This window comes from Podarcis pityusensis, assembly GCF_964106645.2.
Source record: "Podarcis pityusensis genome assembly, chromosome: 14".
Taxonomy (NCBI): Eukaryota; Metazoa; Chordata; class Lepidosauria; order Squamata; family Lacertidae; genus Podarcis; species Podarcis pityusensis.
In genome coordinates, this window is record NC_138039.1 from 6506188 (window position 1) to 6533046 (window position 26859).

The following is a 26859-nucleotide window of genomic DNA, read 5'->3' on the forward strand; positions in this document are numbered from 1 at the left end:
TAGAAAACTACCTTTAGAAAGATTTTTCCTCCCAAAGCGTTTTATTTTAAAAATCTGGTTTAAATTTAAAAAAACCTGATTTTAAAAAAAACCTTTAAAAAAAACATTGATTTTTATCCACCCTGAATTGAAGTAGCCAGAATCATCATTTTGTGGGGATGGATGGAGTAAATTCTGGTGCTTCAGATGAGAGTGGTGGGTTTGCATGGGGGAAACTCAGCTTCAAGCACGCCAAGAAGCTCACTGGGTTGATTGTGAGTCAGCCACAATATCTTGGCCAAACCTATCTCACTGGGTTGTTGTGGGAATGAAGTGAGATACGCACATACAGCGCTCAACTCCTTGCAGGAAGGCAAAAGTCTCTCGCTGTGTGCAGACACATGTGTGTAAGGGGACTGTATCACCAAACATCACAGCTGCCTTCAGTAAGGTAAAGGTAAATGTAAAGGGACCCCTGACCATTAGGTCCAGTCGTGACCGACTCTGGGGTTGCGGCGCTCATCTCGCTTTATTGGCCGAGGGAGCCAGCGCACAGCTTCCAGCGGATGTGGCCAGCATGACTAAGCCGCTTCTGGCGAACCAGAGCAGCACACGGAAACACCGTTTACCTTCCCGCCGAAGCGGTACCTGTTGATCTACTTGCACTTTGACGTGCTTTCGAACTGCTAGGTGGGCAGGAGCAGGGACCGAACAACGGGCGCTCACCCCGTCGCGGGGATTCGAACCACCAACCTTCTGATCGGCAAGTCCTTCGGCTTGGTAGACAAGCCTTATTTACTCGCATTGCAGATTCCTGAGTGTCTGCTGTTGGGTTGCTATAATAGATATTTATTTTTTTAAGAAAAGAAGGGGGGAGTTTTATTTTGACATGGTCTTCATTCAGCCTGCTAGTCTGGTTGGACAACTTTGAGGAAACCAGCCAGAGGAGGCCAGGGGGGAGTGTACACAGATCTTGTTGGGAGTTGGAGGCCCTACTGCTGGCCCCAGGGAGGGAAGGGGGGAGATCAGGAAACAGTGGCAGGATTGGGCTCCCTCCCAGATGAGGCAAAGGTCAAAGTGGCTGTTGAGCAGCCAAAAGACCTACAAAAGGAAGGAAAGAGCCAGGCAGGCAATGTGTCCACAGGGAAATTGTCCAGAAATCGTGGACACCCAGAGAAGCTGAATGTTGGGAGATTCTGGACAGATATAGAAGAAATTAATTCTTTACTCAGAGTTAAACTATGGAACTCCCTTCCTCAGTAGGGCAGGGCTGGCCACCAACTTGGGCAGCTTTAAAAGAGGACTGGACAAATTCAGGGAGGAGAGGGCCATCACTGGCTACTATACATCATGGCTATGCTCTGGCATTTCCAGGGAAATGTTCCCTGCCTAAAATCCTGGCAATCTGCTGCCAGTCAGTTTAGACCACACTAAGCTAGGTGAAAAAGGGGTCTTAACGTTTCAGCACAGGCTGCTAGAACTGTCATTCTTAACGGGTTCTGCTCCCTCGCCAGGATCTCCAATAGTTACATCTTGAAGCGGGAAGCCATCTGTAGTGTCAAACAATGCGTGCGCATGGGCACATAGGGGCCGTGCAGTGCGCAACCTGCCACTTCACACATCTGGCGGCTGCTCTGAGGCATGTTCTGAACTGTCAGTGACCTATTTTAGGATTCCTTTCCCCCCACAAAAACACCTCTCCCTTGTATATGTTTCACCAAACGAGCTTTTAAATGGGTGGGTGGAAGGAAGGCAGTTTCAAGATCATAGGAAATTGCCTTCTACTGATTCAAACTGTTGGCTTCATCTAGCCCAAACTTGGGTCTCCAGCTGTTATAGGACTACAACTCCCAGCATCCTTAGCTAGCAGGACCAGTGGTCAGGGATGATGGGAGTGGAAGTCCAAAAACAGCTGGGGACCCAAGCTTGGGAAACCCTGGTCTACACTGACTCTCCAGTTTTTCAGAGAGGAGATTCTCAGCCCTACTAGAGAATCCAAAGATTGAAACTAGGACCTTCTACATTCAAAGCAGATGTCCTACCACTGAGCTTTGGTCTTCCCCAAAAGCTTGCTCCATAATTTTAGGACCATCAGAAGCTGTCTTATACCCAAGTGGCACCACTGGTTTATCTTGTTGTTTAGTCGTTTAGTCGTGTCCGACTCTTCATGACCCCATGGACCAGAGCACGCCAGGCACTCCTGTCTTCCACTGCCTCCCGCAGTTTGGTCAAACTCATGCTGGTAGCTTCGAGAACGCTGTCCAACCATCTCGTCCTATGTCATCCGCTTCTCCTTGTGCCCTCCATCTTTCCCAACATCAGGGTCTTTTCCAGGGAGTCTTCTCTTCTCATGAGGTGGCCAAAGTATTGGAGCCTCAGCTTCAGGATCTGTCCTTCCAGTGAGCACTCAAGGCTGATTTCCTTCAGAATGGAGAAGTTTGATCTTCTTGCAGTCCATGGGACTCTCAAGAGTCTCCTCAAAAGCATCTATTCTTCGGCGATCAGCCTTCTTTATGGTCCAGCTCTCACTTCCATACATCACTACTGGGAAAACCATAGCTTTAACTATACGGACCTTTGTTGGCAAGGTGATGTCTCTGCTTTTTAAGATGCTGTCTAGGTTTGTCATTGCTTTTCTCCCAAGAAGCAGGTGTCTTTTAATTTCGTGGCTGCTGTCACCATCTGCAGTGATCATGGAGCCCAAGAAAGTAAAATCTCTCACTGCCTCCATTTCTTCCCCTTCTATTTGCCAGGAGGTGATGGGACCAGTGGCAATGATCTTCGTTTTTTTGATGTTGAGCTTCAAACCATATTTTGCGCTCTCCTCTTTCACCCTCATTAGCTCAATATAATCTACCCTGAATGGCCGCGACTCTCCAACTATCCCACCTTCTACCTGGAGATGCCAGAGTTTGAATCTGGGGCCTTCGGCAAACCAAGCAGATGCTCTTTCACTGAGCCACAGGTGTGTTGTGAGCAGAAAGGAGGTCAGGAAGTGATCCTGGGCAGGAGAGTTGTGCTGTTTCAAGTATGCCCCTGTTTTGGTCTACAAAGAGCTAGCAATTCGTATTTGCTTTTAATTATGTTTTATTAAATTTTCAAAAGTTTAACATAGGCACTTCAATACATAGTCATTTTTAATTTTGTTTTGTTGACATCCCATCCCCCTTTTCCATGGTGTTTTTATTTCTCCCCTCTCCTGCACCTTATCTTCTATCTCTCATACCATAAAACGATACTGTATAGTGGTACCTTGCTTCTCAAACTTAATCCGTTCTGGGAGTCCGTTCGACTCCCGAAACCGTTCGAAAACCAAGGCGCAGCTTCTGATTGGCTGCAGGAGTTTCCTGCACTCAATCAGAAGCCGTGGAAGCTGCGTCGGATGTTCGGCTTCCAAAAAATGTTCGCAAACCGGAACACTCACTTCCGGGTTTACAGCATTCGGGAGCCGATTTGTTCGGGAGCCAAGAAGTTTGGGTACCAAGGTACTACTGTAGTCTCTAATTCCTTCTGTTGCTCATAGTTTAAATCCTGATCGCAAATTTCATCAATTTTGCCAATGCAACATACTCAATCACCTTGGTTGTCCATTCTCCTTTAGTGGGAACTTCCTCTTCTGAGCTGGCGATTCTTTGAGTTTCTGGCCTTCTGAGTTGCCCCGCTTCCCGTCCCCCCCGTCCCCCTCCATTTGTAGGATGTCAAAAGCAGGGCTGGGACATCTTTGCAAATGAATTTCTCATTAGATCATCCATCTTCCCCAAGCCTGACAGGGTGCCCTGCAAATGGAGCTGCTGTCAAGAACTGGCGTTCTCTGCAGCTTAGAGTTTAGAAAGCCTGCTGTGGGGGTGTTTTGGTTGCTGACCACCCTCTGTGTGGGGGACAGATGGCCAGGTCAAATGACACTCTTTATCAGATTTAATAGCAGTTGCTGAAGGGGTGGTGGGCAGGACAGCAGGGGAGGGCAGGAGCTCAGTCACATGCTTGGAATGCAGAAGGTACCATGTGGAGTCCACAAAATCTCCAGGTAGGACTGGGACTCCAGGTGGACTCCTTGCAAAATATTGGAGAGCTGTTGCCAGGTATTGAACTCAGCTAAGGTAAAGGTAAAGATACCCCTGCCCATACGGGCCAGTCGTGACTGACTCTAGGGTTGCGCGCTCATCTCGCTCAAGAGGCCGGGAGCCGGCGCCGTCCGAAGACACTTCCGTGTCACGTGGCCAGCGTGACGAAGCTGCAACTGGCGAGCCAGCACCAGTGCCGCACACGGAAACGCCGTTTACCTTCCCGCTATAAAGCGGTACCTATTAGGGGTGCTTTCGAACTGCTAGGTGGGCAGGAGCTGGGACCGAACGACGGGAGCTCACCCCGCCACGGGGATTCAAACCGCCGACCTTACAATCAGCAAGTCCTAGGCACTGAGGTTTTACCCACAGCGCCACCCGCGTCCCCAGCTAGTCTCAGCTAGTCTGGCTCAATAATAGCAGGAATGGGTGGGTTCGTTTCTCTCAGTTTCTCGTTTTTAAGTGTACACCATACATACAACTGTGATTGATTTTTTTTTGAGGGGTGGGGAACCCTGTGTGAACATTCTTGCAGCCTTTTCTGTGCATTTCTCCTGTTGAACGCGTTTTCGTACACATTTTCACATGTGCGGTTTTGCAAGCAAGTTCCCCCTCACAGAATGCATTTTTATACCTTCGGTTCACTGAGATACACAATTATTTGCATGCATTCTGTGTGCATGGTTGCCGAACTACGCCCATCACAAAATTCAGAAAGTGCAAATTTCAAAGGAGAGCTGTGTTACACTTTGCGGGTTGGGGCAAGAAGTGCAAATTTTTAAAGTTTGTGTGAAGATGTGAACCAAGCCCATTTCTTCTCCATCCCTAAAGGCAGCTTCCTATGTTCCTGTTTAATTTAGTCCCCTTACTCAGCACCTTGAATCCTGAGGACTAGAATCTTACTTTTTAGAGAGGGCAGCAAAGGTTCAAATCTGGCATCTGCCAATCAGTGCTTACAAAATTAAGTTACGTGCCTGCCTATGTTGCTTTCATTCTCTGCTTGTAGGCTTTTCAGAGATTGTGGGATGGTGGATTAGGTGGAACCATATATCTATATCTATAGCTATCTTTGGGAGGGTAGTTTCTATAGATGTGGTTAGCCATGTTAACCCCAAATGGAGCCTCAATGTTCAGGAGAAGTCTACCAGATACCCAGGACAGACTATTGCATTTGTGCCCAGCTTCGGAGCTTCCTGGAGGCATCTGTTTGGCTTTTGTGGGATGCTAAACCAAGTGGGATTTGGTCTGATGTAGCAGGTTCCTTCTTATATTCAAGTTTGTAGGCCTCATCATTCTCACAACCAGCAGGTAAGCTGACCAGCTGCAGACCAATGCTCCATAGGGGAAAACATTCCCCTGCACATAGAAAGCTAGGTATTAGCAAGAGGGGTTCCCAAGAAACTAATTTTCTGCATACACAAGCTTCATTTACTCTCCCAGCCAAGGAATCTTCTTTGCTATTGCCTTTTAGAATCATGTTAATGTCTAGTCTGAGATTTGAGCATCTTCTGTGGAGATCTGCCTTTCTTTGTTATGCTTGTTTCAGGTTGTGTGTTGCAAAGGGAGAGTTGAATGACAGGGAAGGCGGCTTTCAGGTTTTGCCAACAGGGTTGTAAAAATAAATCTGGCCCTGATCCTGCGACACTGAAAGGAACCTGGTATTATGATGCAGAATCCAAGCTTTTGTTGTTGTTTTTAAAAGAGTAATTCCTAATCCTCATTGTTGCGAAAGGAAGGTTGGAACTTTGTGGGCAGCATCTATCAAAGACTCAGGGCAGATTACAAGTGTACACCTAAATATATAAAATATATGAGTGTGAGTAGATAGGCACATAGACAGACAGACAGATAGAGTGCTTGTATGTATGAGACCAACTTCATAGCCAATATAGAGAGGGTGCCCAGAATGGTCTGTAAAGCCACACCCTATGGAGAAAGGTTGAAGTAGCTGGGTATGTTTAGCCTAGAGAGGGGAGGATTAAGAGAGGGGAGGATTAAGAGAGGGGAGGATTAAGAAGGAGACACAATAGCTGCCTTCAGGTATCTGGAGGGCTACCAAGCAGATGATGGAACGGACTTCTCCATTCCTCTGGAGGGGAGACTTAGAATCAATGGGTGGAAATGCACTCTGGTCAATGACGGAAATCGATTCATTCATTCAATGGGTTGAAATTTTAGGGAAGCAGATTCCAACTACACATTAGGATAGACTTCCTAACCGTTAAAGCTTCATTCACTTGGAAGGATTTAAGCAGAGCCTAGGCAGCAATCTGTCCCAGGGATGCTGTCATATCAACTCTGTAATTCACTGGCCAGACAGAATTGGCTCCAGATTTGCACTGAGTCTAAATGCCCTGCTTCTGCCCAGCTAACACAGACAGGGGTTCTTATTTATAAGGAAGAAAGAGATCTCACAGGCTCAGCAGCAGATGCAAAGCTCAGGAGTGATGATTTAGGAGCTGAGTAACAAAGTAAGAAGTTCAGAATTGGGCTCCAAGTCCTCATGAAAATTCATCAGTATTTTTTGTGCAAATTTCGCTTAAAATACACATTTCTGTGTGAAATTTTGCCTATCACAGGTGCGATTTTGCAAAGCAACGTCCCCTTAATATAAAAGATTTTTTGCATGCTATTCTCAGCAGCATATGCACTTTAATGCAAAAAGTTGCTATAGTGCACTCATTTCTGTGCTTCCTCCTTGACCGCTGAGGGTCTTCTGGCAGTTCCCTCACTGCGAGAAGTGAGGTTACAGGGAACCAGTGGCAGTGGCACCCTCCCTGTGGAACACCCTCCCTTCAGATGTCAAGGACATAAAGAACTTTTAGAAGACATCTGAAGGCAGACCTGTATTGGGAGGTTTTTAATGTTTGACGTTTTATTATATTTTAGATTTTGCTAGAAGCCTCCCAGAGTGGCTGGGGAATCCCAGCCAGATGGGTGGGGTATGAATAATAAAATTACTATTATTATTATTGGCTGAAGAACTATAGTGCAAAATTCAGAGGCGTGGAAATTTCAGAGGACGGCTGTGTTCTGCTTTGTGAATAGCTTTGCAGAGTGGGATTTAGGAAGGTCGGCCTTTAGATGGAAACTGAAACCCGTCCCTAACCAGGCACCATCCATTGCACCGTACGGTTTCCAGGGGCACGGGAGCATTGCCAGGAAGTCTTTGCATTGAGCATTTCCTGAAAAACAGCAGCATTTGCCTTTGCGGCGTCCATGGTTAGCATTTGCCTCCATTTCCCCGCTAAGCTCAGCCCGCTCTGCAGGCTGGCACCTGGTGTGCCATTAGCCCTGCCACACGCACCAAAATCCTCTGATTAATTGGCGGAGAGGCGGCTCTGCTCCTGCTAAAGCTGCCTGGGAGCCATGAAGGAAACAAAGGAGGCCGGAAAGGGATTCCCCACATGGAACTCAACCCTCTTCCACTCCCAAGGCTTCGCACCAGCAACAGTCCAGTCACGCTGTGGCAGGGATATTAATTGCAAGGTGCATTTGCACAGTGACGGCTTGGGTTGCTCAGTGACACAGCGACCCTTTTCGGACATTACCACATGCGTGTGGGTGGGCTGGATTGCATAGCAGGCTCGATCTCCAGGGTTACGTGCACACCAGATCATTTAAGCACATCCCCCACCCTGGTCTGCAAAAATCCTGGGAGCTCTAGTTTCTTAAGGGTGCTGGGAATCGTAGGTCCAGGAAGGGTCCACTGCAGTTACCAAAATTATTTGGTGCTTCAATTCTGCTTTAAGGGCCCAGTATGTACATGGGTGGCGCTGTGGGTTAAACCACAGAGCCTAGGACTTGCCGATCAGAAGGTTGGTGGTCCGAATCCCCGCAATGGGGTGAGCTCCCGTTACTCGGCCCCTGCTCCTGCCAACCTAGCAGTTTGAAAGCACGCCAAAGTGCAAGTAGATAAATAGGTACCGCTGTGGCGGGAAGGTAAACGGCGTTTCCGTGCGCTGCTCTGGTTTGCCAGAAGCGGCTTAGTCATTCTGGCCACATGACCTGGAAGCTGTACACCGGCTCCCTCGGCCAACAAAGTGAGATGAGCGCCGCAACCCCAGAGTCGGCCACGACTGGACCTAATGGTCAGGGGTCCCTTTACCTTTACTATGTATGCAGCAACCGACTCGTAATACAAGGGGGGGTCACCAACACAGCGCCTGTGGGCATGATGGTGCCATCAGACCTTTTCCTCGGCTCCTGCCAAGGCCCCCTGGCCCTCCCTTTTTATTTTTAATTTGGCGTTTTGGGGGCTTTGAGGTAGGGGTGTTTGGTTGGAAGGTTGCTTGGGGTGGGACATTCTCGCCTGCTGGAAGCCACAGATGGGGAGAGGGGTCTTGTGCTCAGATCCTGATTGTGAGCTTCCCCAAAGAGTCATCTGTTTGGCCACTGGGAGAAGAGGATGCTGGACCAGATCGGCCCTCGGCCTGATCCAGCACGTTCTTCTTACGTTCTTACGGTCTCATCTCGGGCATAAATAAATGAGGCCCTTTAATTCCTTTGAACCAGTTTGCATGGGCTGCCTGTGCCTCCTCCTACCTCCTCTCTTAGGATCCTCCACCGATTTATTTGAAAAGTGGTGGGAGGGGATGCATGGGGGGTTGGACTTGATGGCCTTTGGGGTCCCTCCCAGCTCCACAGTTCTACAATAACAGCTGCAAGAGTGACAACGGCCGCAGTCAGTGGAGGCTGGTACATTAGGGCGAATGGGGCCCTGCCCCACCAACTCCAGCCAGCCCCCACCTTCTTATAGGCCAGTGGTGGCCTTGCATTCCAGCTTCCTCCTCCTCTTCCTTAATCTCTGGGTTGGCTTTGTAGAACTCCCCAGGGAGGAGGATGGGGGCAGAAGCATAATGAGTCGGCGCCACCTGCTACCGGCTTTGGCACCATCTACTGTTCAACCTCCCTGCTTTCTCCTCCACCAGCTGCAGTGGGTGCACAGGAGCCAACTCCTAGGGGCTGAGGTCTCTTCGCTTCCCCCCCCCAATTTTTTTTGAGGGAACCCTTCTCCCACAAAGCTGATGGGCATTGCTATTGTAATGGTGTGCTGCAGATTGGCATCTACAGCCCCCCCCAAATACTTTATTCAAGTTGGCACCCATTCAGGTGCCCTGATGGTGAGGCTGCTGCTGTGAGCACTCTGTAAGACAGGGGTGCCAACTCGAATAAAATATGGGGGGGGGGGCAGGTAAGCTCCACTCCGCACAATCGATCACACGATGCGCAGACACCATTTGAATGGCAATGTCCATCAACTTGGGGCAGGCGGGCCCCCTCAAATATTTTATTTGGGGTCTGAAGGAACCTTGGCTCCTATGCTGTGAGACAACCACTGTGAGCATCGCTCTATGGGGAGGACACCTGCTTTTTGAAAAAGAGGGAGCGTCTCCACCCCCATTGTTCACCCCGGACACTGAGGTCCAGCTCTGAGGGCCTTCTGGCGGTTCCCTCACTGTGAGAAGCCAAATTATAGGAAAGCAGGTAGAGGGCCTTCTCGGTAGTGGCACCCGCCCTGTGGAACGCCCTCCCACCTGATGTCAAGGAAATAAACAACTTTCTAACGTTTAGAAGACATCTGAAGGCAGCCCTGTTTAGGGAAGCTTTTAACGTTTAACAGACCACTGTATTTTGATATTTTGTTGGAAGCCGCCCAGAGTGGCTGGGGATATAAATAATATGGGCGGGGTATAAAAATAAATTATTATTATTGTTATTAACGGGAGCAAGGGAAGGGATCGCAAAGGCCATATGTATTGTACTTAATGAGTGACTCAGCAAAAAGGAGCCATCTGTGTGTAGACTTGGGTCCATATGCATCTAAATGTCCCAAACCAGGGTGAAGAGGTGTGCCTTCCGCATTCACCAAAATCTGTATAGTAAAGGCGCCAGACACACCTCTGACGGGAGGGAGTTGTTTAACTTAGGGGCCACCCCAGAGAAGGCCATCTCCTGGGCTTCTGAGCTTTCTCTGGCATCCTCTGAACTTCTGAGGGTGGTGCCTCGTTCTCCCTTGAGAACATAAAAAGAGGCTGCTGGATCAGGCCAATGGCCCATCTAGTCCAGCATCCTGTTCCCAGATGCCCCAAGGGGAAACCTGCAAGCAGGATTCGAACACAAGAGGAAGTCTTCCCTCCTGTGGTTTCCAGCAACTGGTATTCAGAAGCATTGATTCCTCTTAGCCACCATGGCTAGTAGCCACCAATAGCCCTCTTCTCCATGAATTCATTTAATCCTCTTTTAAAGGCACCCGAGTTGCAACTTGAGGGCAGTGGGGCTGATCTTTCTTCCCTGGGTGGTTGCGAGGGTTGCAAGATAATGCAACTCTTAACTCGTATAAATAACCCTGTTTGTTCCTTCAAAATCTGGCAGGAAGGGAGCCCCCTGCTTTGATGGCACCAGAGGTGGCGGTGGGGGGGAGAGGATTAATGTTCTTGGCAGTGCAAAAGGGGGTGCTAGCTGATGTTATTCCATTAGGCTGCATCTTGGGGAACGGAGGGGTGGCGTGGGGGACTAGGATAAGGCAGTCTGAAAACGCAAAATGCCAAAGAATCTGAAACTGCGCGCGCGCACAAAAAAGGGATGACAAATGGAAACGAGGGGACGTTAAGGGAGGGTGATGTGCGAGCGTTAATTGAATTGGAGATGACGGCCAGGAGCAGCCAAATAATCAAGTTGGTTTGTGGCATCCCGTCCCCAGCTGTACCGAAGGCCATTAGCAATGGATCTCTTTGTTTTTTGCAGAATATTCCTCCCCATTAATGCAAGAGGCGCATTTATCACTTTGGGGCAAAGATTCCCGTAGAAGCCCCCCTGCACGCACGCCACCCACCACGGCCTGTGAATATGCAGATCAGGCACAGCTCAGGATACTTTCCCTAATTGAGACATCACGAGGTTCGTTCGTTCAGTCCGGTGCACCTGGGGGATTTCAAATTTTGGCAGTTAGAAAGAGGAATGGGGGGTGGAAATGTCCTTAGGAGCCCAGGAGGAGAGTGCAGGTCACTCGTTCTCCGGAGTTGTTCTCTCCTTCCTCCATGGAGGTCTAGCAAGACTTCCCAGCTGCTTTATTTTAACAGCGACTAACCTTCTCTCAATGGATCTGGGTGGCGCTGTGGTCTAAACCACTGAGCCTAGGACTTGCCAATCAGAAGGTCAGCGGTTCGAATCCCCGCGACGGGGTGAGCTCCCGTTGCTCGGTCCCTGCTCCTGCCAACCTAGCAGTTTGAAAGCATGTCAAAGTGCAAGTAGATCAATAGGTACCGCTCCGGTGGGAAGGTAAATGGTGTTTCCATGCGTTGCTCTAGTTCGCCAGAAGCGGCTTAGTCCTGCTGGCCACATGACCCGGAAGCTGTACGCCGGCTCCCTCAGCCAGTAAAGCGAGATGAGCGCCGCAACCCCAGAGTCGGCCACGACTGGAGCTAATGGTCAGGGGTCCCTTTACCTTTTAACCTTCTCTCATCTTTATTTTATATATTTAAGGCGTTTATAGTCCGCCCTTTTAGCCAAATAAGCTCTTTGGAGCAGCTTACAAAAGACTTTAGTACAGTACTTTTCTTCCTTGTTGATTTTGCAGGAACGGATCTTGAAAGCACAAGGTCAAGATTCAGGATTTATTCATTGCTGTGGGTGAGCAAGGAGGGTCTTGCATGGAAAACCAGTAGCAGGCACAGAAAGGGATGAGTTCCCTCCTTGATAGATGACTTCAGGGATGGATTCCTGCTGCCCAAAGGTCAGCCTGAAAAGGAACAGGGCTTTTTGAGAGCACCAACCCAGCACCTAAAGCCTCATGGGGCACTTTGCTTGGGTGGCCATACATGCTACTTCATTGAGGACAGTCCTCTCTCTGAAGGAGTCCTCAGTTGGAAAGGCTGTCAAAGCCAGTTTGGAGTCTTGGGTGCCGACCATTGTGATCCTAAGAGCCCCTCCACCTCTGCCACATTCACACCTTCCATTTGAAGTGCTGTGATACCACTTTAAACAGTCATGGCCTCCGCCAAAGCATTCTGGGAGCTTTGTTACGGGTGCTGAGAGTGGATAAGGGGTCCCCTATTTTCCTTGCAGGACTGTAATTCCCAGAGTTCCCTGGGAAGAGGGATTGATTGTTAAACCACTCAGGGAATTGTAGCTCGCAGGGGGATGGGGGTCTTCTAACAACCCTCAGCACCATTAAGAAACTACATCTCCCAGAATTCTTTGTGGGACGCCAGGATGGTTTAAAGAGGCCTCAAGTGCTTTAAATACATGGTGTGAATATGGCCATACTCTCAGCTACAATGCTGGTTCTCCTTCTTTGCCCCCTCCAGGCTTTTAGATTCTCTCCTCTTCTTCCTCTCCTCCTCTTCCTTCTCCTCCCTGTCTTCATCTCCTTTTGAAAGGCTACAAATCAAATCACTTAAAATGTAAAAGCATCAGAAATCCCAAAATCTTCACCTGTCATTAAGCGTGACGGTCAGACCTACCTTGGAATGTTTTGTATAGCAACTGTTTCCAAGACACCCCACACCTGCATGTGTGACATTCCCAACAGATTGCCATCTTACCCTGCACGGTCACTGGATGATGGAGACTTAGGCAAAGCCCGGCGAGAGCAACACCTGGGTACCAGTTTGTGGAGCGGGGAAACAATCACAGGAACTCGGCAGAGGGTGAGCCAAAGTAGCCCGGATAGCTTATTCTGGTACAATTGAGCACTCTGAAGGCTGAACCAGGATTGCCAAGTGAGCTGGCCAGTCTGTGGTGCGTGTTTTCAATCCTCCAAACCCCGTAGCATAGTGAAAAGAAATATGCCCTGCAGGCACATCTTCTGGTCCATGTTCTATCCCTGGAACAAGAATTCAGGAAACCACTGGCTGGTTTCATGCTGTTTTTGTGTTGTGTGGTGAGGCCCTCTTTCAGATGTGGCCATTAGAGACCCTGGCTTGACCTGTCAGGTGGAGGGGTAGCAGTGGGATAGGCACACCAATGTGGTTTGTTTCCTTGCCTCACGCCTGTTGCATCTTGGCGACTCTCTGGGGTGGATTGTCCACAGAAACCATGGTTAGGCAAGGCTTGGACATCATGCTGTAGTTAAAACAAGATAGCAACCAACCATGGCTTTGCAGCATGGTTTGTTGCCAGAAAACAAACCACGACCCGCTTCTTAGGCTGGGCCAGAAAAACACCACGTAGCGTTTTATGCAAACCAGGCTGACATAAAGACTGATAGATTATTTGTGGCAGAACCTGGAGTTTACCAGCTTTTCCGGAACATGAATTTGCTGGCTGGCAATCGTGCAGAAAATCTGCAAGTCTCCTGGCATCGACTTCCTGCTAAGCTCCCATTACTCCGAGAGGGGAGGGGGGGATTCGATCTCTTCCCCCATCGTGGCCACGACTTATCTCTTGTAAAAGCCTGCTGGGCACCAGGCACCCCTCCCCACACAACTCTCTCACACACACACCCCATTTGCGACAGCATCTGGCATTTGACACATGCCATGACCACGACCTGTCAAGGTCAGGAGGTCAGAGGAGTTCAGCTCAAATCCCATCACTGCGCTCTTGTGTTCGATTGGCAGAATGAGAAAGCCATGCTGGAAGCAGTGGGGTGGAGGGGGTGTTCTGGAGTCTCCCTTCCTCACTCGCTGTGCCCACGGCCACCACTGCCCCACTCAAAACACATCTCCAAGCGGCCTTGATTTATCCCTTCATAAGGAAAACGGCAGCATAGCTTATTGTGTGAGTTGGAGAGCCTTGCCCGCCTGCTCCTCTTTATTCTTCTCCCCCCGCCCCCAGCCCCAGCATCCTTTCCTTCCACTCCTCTAGGGATCGGCAGCAATTTTTCCTCCTCTGAAGAAGCTTGCAAGAGGATGAGTCTGGGAAGCCAATCTAATTGGCAGCCGAGTAATACCCCCGGGGAGACGTGTACTTTGGTCATATCTAAGTACATTCCAGCCCGGCGTTTAAAGGCACAACTGGATCTCAGACTTGGCCAGGGAAAATGAAATACCGGCGTCTTTAAGCTCCTTATCTATTACTAGCAGATTAACTCCTTAATCGTCCTTTTTGGAAGTTCCCCTGTTCCAAAATTATCACCCGGTCTCGTCTGATGCCTCTCCTCCTTTTGACTTTCTCTTTAGGACAAAAGCGAGGGGGTGGGGGGAAGGAGTCCTATGTACATAGCAGACAGGAAGTGGCTGAGAAGCTGCTGTGGGGCAGGGGCTTGAGGCCCATGATTTGAGTGGGAAATGACCTGCGTTCAGCCTTCCCCACTTCCTAAGCTTCTGCAGTTAGGAGGATCCAGCTGGGCTGGGAGGAGACGTCGCAGCGCTGAGGGGAAAGCACAGCCGAGCTAAACGTGACTTGGTCTAAGACAGCTTATTATGATTTGCACCAGCAATAGGAAAGGTGGCACCACTCAAAATATGAAAAAGATTCTCATCGTTCCCCCACTGCCTGAGCCAAGGGATGTGGTGACGGTGGCCAGATGCAGGGCCTATTCAGTTGTGTCACTCCTCCTCTGAAATCCCCTCCCTCTGCAAGGTTTAAGGTAAAGGGACCCCTGACCATTAGGTCCTGTCGTGGCTGACTCTGGGGTTGCAGCGCTCAACTCGCTTTATTGGCCGAGGAAGCCGGTGTACAGCTTCTGGGTCATGTGGCCAGCATGACTAAGCCGCTTCTGGTGAACCAGAGCAGCGCACGGAAATGCCGTTTACCTTCCCGCTGGAACGGTACCTATTTATCTACTTGCACTTCAAACTGCTAGGTTGGCAGGAGCAGGGACCGAGCAACTGGAGCTCAACCCGTCGCGAGGATTCGAACCGCCGACCTTCTGATCGGCAAGTCCTAGGCTCTGTGGTTTAACCCACAGCGCCACCTGCATCCCCTGCAAAGTTTGCCTGGTACCATATTTGTGATATTTTCATCACTAGTAGAAAAGCTTTAATTTGCCCAGGACTTTGAGCCAGGGTGTTGCTAGGGCACGGCTCAGGGAGGCTGAGCCCCTGTTTGTTTTTGCACAGGCTCCCAGATCTCCTGCCCCATTCCACCACTCTCTGGTGAAGAGCATTAGCTCAGTGCTAGAGCACCAGGTTTGCATGCAGAAGGTCCCTGGTTCCATTCCCAATGGCATATCTGGGTAGGGTTGGGCATTTCCCCCTGCCTGAAACCCTGGAGAGCTGCTGCCAGTCAGTGTAGACAGTACTGAGCCGGATGGACCAATGGTCTGATTTGGTAATATATTTTACTTTGCTGCAGTAGCGGTCAGTGATTTGGCAGCATACCTCCCGCCACCCGCATCTCTGCAGTTTACCTGGGCAGGGCTGGAAAGGTTGAGACTGCATGGAGAGACAATGTGGTGTAGTGGTTAGAGTGTTGGACTAGGACCTGGGAGACCAGGGTTAAGCTCCCCACTCAGCCACGAAACAAAGTTGTTAGGAGTGTGAGCAGTGAGCCATCAGGACTTCTGTTCCAATTTCTCTTTGGGTACAGTCACATTTGGTGCTCTGCCTAGGCATTGCTCTTTAAGCCTCAGGTCTCCCTGCCTCATCCTGAATAAGAATGCATGCCAGGTGAGGGGTATAACTGTCCTTGTTCAGGCCATGTTTACACCACACCTTTAAAACCCTGCGTGGCCCCCTTGAACAGTCTTGGCTTCCTCCAATGAATCCTGGGAGTTATAGTTTGTGAAGGGTGCTGAGAGTTGTGCGGAAGGCCCCCTTATTCCCCTCCCAGAGCTATAGTTCCCAGAGTTCCCTAGGAAGAGGGGCTGACTGTTAAAGCACTGTGGGAATTGTCGCTCTAGGAGGGGAATAGGGGTTTTCCAAACAAATGGGTGTGGCGCGTCCCATTTCACCGCTTGAGGTGAAATAGGAAGTGTTGCCTTGTCCTGCTGTGGCTGCCTGCTGCTGCCTCTGGCAGAGACGTGGCGCCAATATCGGCACCCATTTCTCATGCGATTTCGGCGCTTCACCAGCTTCCGCAGCCTGAGGCGGTGGCTTTGCCCCACCAAATGGCTGGACCGGCCTTCTAACAACTCTCTGCACCCTTGACAAACTGCTGCTCCCATAATCTTTTGGGGAAAGCCGTGAATCTTTCAAGTGGTATCATAGTCCTTTAAACATATAGCCAATATGATCAGACATCAGCCGCGAGACTTCGCAGCAGCAATTCTCCCAAATCCCTAAACTCCCACCCAGTCGCCCATGAAAACGGTTCTCTCCCTCGCAACCCGCTTCCAATTAATCCATCCTCTGAAGGTAGGGGGCTGCCCTTTGCAGGGTGGGGACGACGGCAGGGAGCAGCAACTCTGGCCATCCCCCATCCCCATGGGCTGGGCCGTCGTCCGTGGCTCCCTCATGGAGTTAATCTGCCTGTTTCGCAAGCGGAGGCTGGAACTGGAGCGCCGCAGCAGAATAAGTGGCTCCCCCACTGGGCCTGTTAGCGTGAAAGAGGTGCGGGCAGCGCTCCCCGCAGATCCCGACAAGCGTTCCCTCGGAGCTGGCGTGCCACCGCGCCCCATGACGAGCTGAAGGAGATGGATGAGCCCGCAGAGCAACGCGTCCCTCACACCAAGGGCTCCTGAAGGGAGATGCACTATGACGACGGTGGCTTCCGCCGTTGGCTAGGCCTCTGCTCGCCCTCTCCCCTCGCCCTCCTCTCTTTTTCCTGGCCTCGCTGCTTCTGGTTTCCCCCACTTCCTATTTTTCCATGCAGGAGCTCTCTTGAGTCCCTTTGGACCGAGGGTCCCCCGCGGTCGCTGCATCACGTGAAATGCATCTCTACGGCAGGATGGATTTAGCGTTTTGAGTTTTCATTTTCTGTTTCCTCCCTGGTGGGTGAAGGTGCGTGACTTTCTCGACGGCCGGGCGAGGGCCTGCATCGCAGAGGCGAAACCCGCTTCTCAAAATGCGTGGGTGTGCGTTGATTTTGCCTCTCCCCATCTCCTAAGAGGGAGGCAAATGGGGCTGTGGGAAGCAGCGGAGTCTCAGCTGGTTTGGGGCAGCGTTGTTCCAGGGAGCGCCGGAGCATTACGCTTCATTACTGGGCTGTCTGCTCCTCTCGGGGAGACGAGGGCTCTCCTGGCAGCGGTACAGATGGATACATCTCTGGCACACAGGCCTGTCTGTAGGCCGTCCGTTGCCAGAGCTCAGCCTCTAAGCGGGCAAGGAGAATCGCGGCGGGGAGAGGAGGAGGTGGCAACAAGCCTGCAAAGTCAGGAAGAGGGTTTCTGCAGGAGATTATGTAGGAGGGGAGTCTCTGGAATGCAAAGACCGAGCAAAACACACTAGGAGCAGCGGGCAGTCAGTCATACACCCCAGCTGTTCATATCTGGTTTTTTGGTCCTGGTTCCTGGCAAATTGCAGTCTGTCCCTTTGGGCAATGCTTGCTAAAATTGTGCTAGCACTTGGATCCTTCAGGGTCCGGCTTCCTCCATAGATCCTCTGGAATAGGCATCTTCGAACTTTTCAGACCTACCACCCACTTTTATCCTGAACACGCATTTGTGGAAGCATAACTTTTACCCACTGCTTTTTTTCACCCTCTGTGGTGGGTGCCATTGTGGGCCGGCGCTCCCCCATCTGTTTCTTGCCTTTACATACTTCTGACAAGCCCCAAACAAACATTTCAAGTCTAAACGGAAGCTGGCCAGCATGTGCAAGTCTACACTTTCTTAAAATCTATGACTCTACCTAGCTCCTAGCCATGATTGGTCAGCTACGGGGCGGGGACAATTCATATTTCCTTTTCTTCAATCCATCTCCCGTGTAATGGTGGCAGACTTTAAGCTTTCCAGCTAGGCCTCTACTTTCCAGCCACACACACACGTATTTGCATGAGGGCCCTTCTGAGCTGCCCTAGCCATCCACCTGAATCTAAAAGAATGAGGGAGGCAGGGTGCATTTAGTTAACCTGCCCCAGAACCAGGGACGACCCCCCCCAAAAAAAAACAACAACCAGCTATGGAGACAGCTTGCCGTAATTTTTAGCACTTCCGCTGGCTGTGAAAGCGGCTGTTGTCAAACCAGTGACGCTTCAGGGCTGCCCCAAGTTGTCCGGCGACTTACTGTTACAACTTCATGGTGAGTTCTGGTGCCTATTTTTCTTGGGGGGGGACCACTGTTTTTACCATATATTTGCATGGTGTTAGTGCTCCTGTTGCAACCCACCTTGGACAAGGCCCCAACCCACCAACTGAAGTCCAGTGCTCTAGAACAACCCCCCCCCAAACTTGACGGCTTCCCAATATTGCTAGACTCCATCAATCCCAGACAGCATGTCCAGTGGTCAGTGATTACGGGGTTTTTATTCCAGCAACAATTGTAGGACGCTGCTTTTATTCTGACAATTTATATACCACTTAACTGCAACCGTCTCTTAAGTACTGGGAAGAGTTGGGGAACTGGTCTGAACTGGAGGTGATGGACCTTGGGGTCATAGTGGAGAGCTCAGTGAAGATGTTGCCCCAGTGCTTGATGGCTGTGAACAAAGGCAATTCCCATGCTAGGGTTCATTAGGAAAGGAATTTAAATAAAACTGGCAATATCATACTGCCATTGTACAAATCTTTGGTGTGACCCAGTTGCGTAGCAGGATGGGCCCACAAGGGCACTTGCCCCAGGCGCAAAATTGTTAGGGGCGCAAAATTTCAGCACCTGGTGCTGCCTCAATATAGCTGTGTGCTTCCATTGCTAGGCTTCGTGGAAAACGGCTTCTCCATGGGAACCAGGAAGTGACCTCTCTGGACAACGAAATGACTCTTCCTTTTTTAATCTGTGGCTGCCATCTCTTGAGTGAAGCAGACACTGTTAGGTAGTTGAATGCACATGCATACTCCATCCGTTTCCCTCCCTCCTATTACCTCCTCTGCATGGCCCCGGGCACTGGCAACCCACGTTACGCCACTGGTGCTACTGCATTTGGAGAGTTCTGTGCGCAGTTCTGCTCATCTCCTCTCAGAAAGGATGTCGTAGAGATGGAAAGGGTTCTGAAAAAGGGCCACCAAAAATGATCCCAGGGGTGGAGCGACTCTGCTATGAAGGAAGGTTGTTGCGTTCGGGCGAGTAATAGGTAATGTGATAGACCGGCTTCCTCAACCTCGGCCTTCCAGATGTTTTGAGACTACAATTCCCATCATCTCTGACCACTGGTCCTACTAGCTAGGGTTCATGGGAGTTGTAGGCCAAAAACATCTGGAGGGCCGAGGTTGAGGAAGCCTGTGATAGACGTTTATAAAATCATGCATGGCATGGAGAAAGCAGATAGAGAAAAGCCTTTCTTCCTCTCGCATAACCTTAGAATTTGTGGTCGTCCATTGAAGCTGCATGTTGGAATATTCTGGACAGATAAAAGAAAAAGTTCTTCTTTATGCAGCGCATAGTCAGACTTCGAAACTTGTTCCTTGGGGAGGCAGTGATGGCCACTAACTTGGATGGCTATAAAAGAGGCTCAGACAGATTCTCGGAAAGGGCTGTCAATGGCTACTGGTCATGCAGGCTATGCTTTGCCTCCATAGTTGGATGGAGGCAGCATGGCTCTCAGTTGTTGGAGACCACAGGAGGGAAGAGAGCTCTTGTGCACAGGTCCTCCTGGCTCGTTTCTCACAGGCATCTGGTTGGCCACTGTGAGAACATGATGCCAGACTGGGTGGGCCACTGGCCTGATCCAGTAGGCTGTCCATATGTTGTTATGGGACGTTTTGAATTTAAAATCCTATGTGTATGCATGTGTGCAAAACAGGATACACCATAACTGCACAAACACCATATATTCCAGGGTGGTCCAAGGGCTGCGTGCGACCCTCAAGGTCTTTTTTCATAGCCCTTGGCAAAATTTGATGCCTCCAGCCCTCACGCTGCCTTCCCAAAGCCGGGTGAGTAGTAGTAGTAGTAGCAGTAATAATAATAATAATAATAATAATAATAATAATAATTATTATTATTATTATTATTATTATTATTATTATTTATTTATACCCCGCCCATCTGGCTGGGTTTCCCCAGCCACTCTGGGTGGCTCCCAACAGAATATTAAAAATGCGATCAAACATTAAAAACTTCCCTAAACAGGGATGCCTTCAGTTGTCTTATTAAAGTCAGATAGTTGTTTATTTCCTTGGCATCTGGTAGGAGGGCCTTCCACAGGGCAGGTGCCACCACCGAGAAAGCCCTCTGCCTGGTTCCCTGTAGCCTCACTTCTCGCAGTTAGGGAACCGCCAGAAGGCCCTCGGAGCTGGACCTCAGTGTCTGGGCTGAACGATGGGGGTGGAGATGCTCCTTCAGGTATACTTCACTTTGGGAAAGAGACATGAGGGCTCTAGGGCCCTGCCAGAGTTCCGCACCTCCTTCCCAAAGTCCAGCACCTTGCTTATAGGATTAATAATAATAATAATTTTATTATTTGTACCCCGCCCATCTGGCTGGGTTTCCCCAGCCGCTCTGGGCAGATTTTGAGAAGGTGGCTCAGGGCTGTGGGGACATCAAGTTTTGGCCTCACTCCCCACCCCCCATGACAAGCCAATGTTTAGCCTGAAGGTTTCATGTCAAAGTACTCTTGCACCCGTTTGATATGAAAAATGGGACCCCCCCCCTGCATGAATAGGACATTTTCCCCTCCCCTCGAAGAATCCCGAGGACTGCTATTTGTTGTTGTTTAGTCGTTTAGTCGTGTCCGACTCTTCGTGACCCCCTGGACCAGAGCACGCCAGGCACCGCTGTCTTCCACTGCCTCCCACGGTTTGGTCAAACTCACGTTTGTATCTTCGAGAACACTGTCCAACCATCTCGTCCTCTGTTGTCCCCTTCTCCTTGTACCCTCCATCTTTCCCAACATCAGGATCTTTTCCAGGGATTCTTCTCTTCTCATGGGGTGGCCAAAGTATTGGAGTATTGGCTTCAGGATCTGTCCTTCCAGTGAGCACTCAGGGCTGATTTCCTTCAGAATGGAGAGGTTTGATCTTCTTGCAGTCCATGGGACTCTCAAGATTCTCCTCCAGCACCAGAATTCAAAAGCATCCATTCTTCGGCGATCAGCCTTCTTTATGGGAATTGCTATTTACCCCTTGGTATTTACTACAGCTCCTTGAACCCTTAACAAACTACCGTTCCCAGAATGCTGCAGGGTATGTGTGTGTGCTTTAAATGTTTGGCACATACACAGCTCTCGTCTTTTGCGCACATGTGTATAAACGCAAGGACTTGGACACTAAGGAGCAGCACCACGCGCAGCCTGACATATCGCACAGCTGCAGAGCTCTGTTTCTGAACCACTGACAACAGATTGTGGGAGAATGATATTTTACCAGTATATCTTTGCGCTTCCGAGCAAGCCACCTTCTCGGCTGCTGCAGAGAGGAAGAGGATAAAGCAGGCAGAGCAGACCGTCAGGCGTGTATAACTGTAGGATCAGGTTTGGGCTCTAAGCCCCGTGGGATGAGGATAGGGTGGTTAGGAGGTACATCCCTGTATTCCTCTGTTAAGTGAGGGAGCTGTAGGCTTGGCTGCTTATTGGAGAGTGCCCTTGGGTTGAGCCCCTTCTTTCCATCAAGGGCCACATTCCCTCCTTGGTAATCTGTCAAGGGCCACATAAAAATGATGGGTGGAGCCAGAACTGCAGGTGAGCTGGTCTACCCCCCTTTTCTCCATCTTTCTGCCATTCCCTTCTCTCTCGCTTTCTGCCACTCACCTCCCTCCCTCCCTCTTTCTTTCAACAGCCTAATTTGGGGTGCAGAGGGAGGGCTGCTGTGGAACAATCTGGTGCCACAAAATGTCATGAGGTTCTGGAACTGGGAATCAAATCAACAGCACCCTTAGACCCCCTCTCGGTGTGCGCATACCCCTCCCAATTTTTTGAAGTTGAGTACTTTTTTCCTAGGGACGCGGGTGGCACTGTGGGTTAAACCACAGAGCCTAGGGCTTGCCAATCAGAAGGTTGGTGGTTCGAATCCCTGTGATGGGGTGAGCTCCCATCGCTCGGTCCCTGCTCCTGCCAACCTAGCAGTTTGAAAGCATGACAAAGTGCAAGTAGATAAATAGGTACCGCTCCAGTGGGAAGGTAAACGGCGTTTCCGTGCGCTGCTCTGGTTCGCCAGAGGCGGCTTAGTCTTGCTGGCCACATGACCCGGAAGCTGTACGCCGGCTCCCTGGCCAATAATGTGAGATGAGCACCGCAACCCCAGAGTTGGTCACTACTGGACCTAATGGTCAGGGGTCCCTTTACCTTTACTTTTTTCCTTTTTCCTTTGCTTGGGGGGCATTGCTGTTTTGGGCAGTGTACCCTTCCTTTTTGTCTCTGCTTTATTAGTTTGTATAGCTGTTTTTCCTGTTTTGGAAGTGGGAGTTCTGAACGCCGCCCATTTTTCATCTTTGAATGGGTGTTTTGTGGTGCCTACTGGAATTTCTTACATTTCCAAATGTAACCCTGGACCACAAAAGATTGGATGACCTTGCTCTGTTCCATACACTTGGCCTGCCTATCAAGTTGAGATATTTTGAAACGATGACACCAATATGCTGTGTTGAGCTAGGCTGGAATTAAGGATGGCCCTTGTAAAAGGAGCATGCCATGTGCTTGAGAGCAGAAGTGGAACCATAGAATTGCAGAGTTGGAAGGGACCCGAGGGTCATCGAGTCCAACTGCCTGCAGTGCAGGAATCGTTTGGCCAACGTGGGGCTTGAACCTGCAACCCTGAGGTTAAGAGTCTCATGCTCTACTGTTTTCAGGTGTCATTCTCTTCATCAGGGTTCCTCTGCGGAATGGTTGCAGCTCACAGTCACACTTTGCATTCAGATGGTTCCCAATTACATCCGTGGTGTCTCCAGGTGGGGAAGGAATATCCCCTGGAAAGCTTCTGGCAGTCAATGTTGGCAATGCTGAATTAGATATACCAGTGGTCTGACTCAGTATAAGGCCACTGCCAATGTTATTCTTTCCCCAGATACTACTACTACTACTACTACTAATTTATTACTTGTACCCTGCCCATCTGGCAGGGTCTTCCCAGCGGCGGCTCCCAAGAGAATTAAAAACATGATAAAACACCAAACATTAAAAACTTCCCTAAACAGGGCTGTCTTCAGATGTCTTCTGAAAGTCAGATAGTTGTTTATTTCCTTGACATCTGGTGGAAGGGCGTTCCACAGGGCGGGTGCCACTACCGAGAAGGGCCTCTGCCTGGTTCCCTGTAACCTCACTTCTCGCAGGGAGGGAACTGCCAGAAGGTCCTCGGAGGTGGACCACAATGTCCGGGGAGACTGATGGGGGTGGAGACACTCCTTCAAGTATACTGGGCCGAGGCCATTTAGGGCTTTAAAGGTCAGCACCAACACTTTGAATTGTGCTCGGAAACATACTGGGAGCCAATGTAGGTCTTTCAGGACTGGCCACTCCCAGTCACCAGCCTAGCTGCCGCATTCTGGATTAGTTGTAGTTTCTGGGTCACCTTCAAAGGTAGCCCCACGTAGAGCACATTGCAGTAGTCCAAGCAGGAGATAACCAGAGCATGTACCACTCTGGCGAGACAGTCCACGGGCAGGTAGGGTCTCAGACTGCGTACCAGATGGAGCTGGTAGACAGCTGCCGTGGACACAGAATTGACCTGCGCCTCCATGGACAGCTGTGAGTCCAAAATGACTCCCATGCTGCACACCTGATCCTTCAGGGGCACAGTTACCCCATTCAGGACCAGGGAGTCCTCCACACCTGCCCACCCCCTGTTCCCCCCAAAACATTACTTTTGTCTTGTCGGGATTCAGCCTCAATCTGTTAGCTGCCATCCATCCTCCAACTGCCTCCAGGCACTCACTACCCCAAGGTGAGCTCATTGCAATAGAGCACTCCTGGAGAAATGGTATTCAGACCACAACCTAGACACTTGGACTCCTGTCCTCTTGCCTGAGCCTAAGCAAAGTTGCTCAGAGTTTCTCAGGGGAGATTTTGCCTGGGGGGCAGTTCAGCTCCATGACATTGCCCAACATCCTGTTACTGCAATCTCTGAATGGAGAGGAGAAAAAGCAGCCCAAGGTCACTGTTTCAGGATTGTGCTTCCTGAGCATCTCGATTGCCAGGATTTTTATTATTATTATTTATTTTGTGTGTGTGTGTAAGGATCAAGTGCCTAGCCCTCAGGGCTGCCAAGATCTGCTCAGTTCTCCACTTTCTTCCGCGAGATCATTAGAAAAGCAGAATAAATTGCTCTTCCCTCTGACCAGCAAAAGCAGAATAAATTGTGCAAAATAAGAGAAATCATTCACATGTGTGCAATTTGCATAATTTACATAGGGTGGAGAATACAGCTTTGCATCGTGCAGAGCTTTAGTTCCATGTGATTTTTTTGAGCACGGTGTACACCCAAGCCTTGCATTATCCGGAGAAGATTTAAAGGCTGCTGCTTTGGCAATCACACCTGGCCTCCCTTTTCCATTTGTCTGAGCTACGGGTATGTCTTTGGCAGCTGCTGTTCCATTCACAGAAGAGGTGGAACGCCTCTTGATGAAATGGTTGCAGAGTGTTGGAGCGGGTGGGGGCGGGAACAGGGTAGGGGCCAGCCCCCAGAGCGATGTGTTGGAGAAGAATGCTTTGCGATGGATTAAATCGTCTGGAACTTGGATCGATCTCACAAATACAGTGTGGGTTAAGTCGCCCACAGATGTTTTACAGGGTTGTGTATTGTTCTCTTCTCTTTTTTTCCCCCACTTGAAAAATGCACCCACAAAGAGAGGAGATTAAGAAAGGAATGAGGGAAGAGGCGAGCCCTTTGTGGCTTTGAAAAATCTCTGCTATGAGCATGCACACCCTTCCAACCAATTTGCACAGCACAAAACAAAGCAAACTCCCCCCACTCCTCGGAACATGCATTTCTCTCAAGCAACGTTCAGACAGATGCATGGCGCTGCTTTTATACATTTCTGATGACAGAAGAGTGTGTGCGTTAATTTCTTTCCAGATTTATAACCCAGCCCTCTAGTTTAGGGTGAAGTGAAGCCAGGCAGAGCGGTGGGGCGAATTTGAAAGCAATTTCTGCACATTTAGGAGAATTCCCCCCCCCTCAATGGGGGTTCTGCAGGTACACACCAAAAGCTATCTGCAGAAATTGCTGAATGGTTAGCCCCTATAACACCACTTGCATTTTTGGGGAAATGTTCCCACTAGTTTTTGTGTGTGTGGCAAAGTGCCAATTAGCTGGTGCCTTTGATGTCACCAAGAAATCTCCTCGTGTCCCATCCCTGGAGAAGTTTGACTACTGTTCTTTTTAAAATGTTTGTGTTTGGATGCCGCTACTAAAAATAGTAGCTAATGGCTGCTAATTAGCTACCAGACCAAGTTCAAGGTGCTGCTTTTGGTGCATAAATCCCTTTGCAGCTTGGGACCAGGATACCTGAAAGATTGTCTCACGCTTTATATACCCAACCTTTCAGTGCACTCTGCAGGTGAGAACATCCTCCAGATGCCATCGTATCAGGAGATCTGTTCCGCACGTTGTAGGAATCAGGTCTTTAGTGTGGTGGAACCTGTCCTTGGGAATCCCATCTCCTTGTACATTAGATAGGCACCTTCTCTTAAGCCTTCGCTGAGGACCTTCTTTTCAACAAGCCTTTTAAGTTGAGCTCCTTGCATCTGTATTGGAATTGTTGTTAAGATGTGTTGTTTGCTTCCCTGAGCTCCTTTGAGAGAAAGGGTGGGATATAAATTTAATAAATAAATGTATAAAACAAAAAATTGCCTTATACTGATTCAGACCATAGATCCATTTATTTCAGTATAATCCACACTGGTCGGCATTCCCAGCCCTCCCTGGAGATTGAACCTGGAGCCTTTTGCATGGAAAGGAGATGCTCAAATATTGACCTACAAAAAAGGATGAATGTGTTGATTTATTTATTTTTAAGCAAAAGACCTTGTCTGAATACTCCTACGTGTGTGAATATGGAGTGGGTTTGGGACTTGGAGAGTAACATCAATGGTTGACATGGCATTCGACCCAATAGAATGTGCATCCACCATGCAAATTGCGAAACTAGGAGGAAGAGCTCCTTGTGGCGTCTCGTTAAATCTTACGTCTGCCTGGGCTTGGTTAGTGGCTTCACACTTTCTGCTGTAGTCATGTCTGCTGTGGATACCCTGATGCTTTTGCCAGTGTTTCCTGCGACAAATCCTCAAAGCATGAATGATGGACACGCAGCCAGAAGTACCCGTGTGTGGGCATCGGGGAGTTGTAGATCTGAGAAAAAGACACGGCAGCAGTGGGAACAGGAAGCGAAATATCCAGAGCTCAATTTCACCCCTGGGAGAGCAGAACTCCGGAGCACACAAGCTCCACATTGGAGGCGGGGGAGGCAAAATCAGGAAATGGTGAGGCATTGTGGCGGGGTGGGGGCAGGGAGTGGGGAAGCCTCACTGTCAATCACTCTGTTTGGTTCATGCTAAATATAATGCTAACTATCGTGGCTTTCAAACTGAAAACAATCTTCTGTGAATGTGTGATGTTACTCAAATTCATACTTCTAAGAGAGAGAAGGGCATTTGTGTGTGTTTGCCTATGTGGTTTGTGACCGAGCCCAAAATTTGTGCCATTGGTATTTTATTTTATTTTTAATTGCTCAGCTTGTTCAGGCAGAACTAGATGCACAGCCACACACAGCTTGCTGCTGACAATGGTCGCTCTGGGTCCAGTTCCAACTCCTCTCCCCATGTATGTGATCTATTGGGTCCCGCTCTTCTCCAGTGACCATTGGGACTGGTGGGTTGGAAGATCAATAGTAGTTGGAGCTAGAGCCAATGAATTCTAGTTTGGGCCCCTTCCTCCTCTTCCTTCTTCCTGATAGCCAGGGGCAGCCCT

At 49.6% G+C, this 26859-nt stretch overlaps 1 protein-coding gene across 3 annotated transcripts in view; it reads left to right on the forward strand.

Annotated features, from left to right (window-relative positions):
* Nucleotides 1–26859, forward strand: part of RAI1 (retinoic acid induced 1) — a 216377-nt gene that overhangs the window by 127675 nt on the left and 61843 nt on the right. The window contains exon 1 of one of the 3 annotated variants that reach the window (XM_080980927.1): nucleotides 12127–12691. The exons of the other annotated variants lie outside the window; for them this stretch is intronic. The gene's annotated coding sequence lies outside the window, so the exon portion shown is untranslated. Of the gene's footprint in view, nucleotides 1–12126; nucleotides 12692–26859 lie in introns of those variants that run through there. 3 annotated transcript variants of the gene reach the window in all.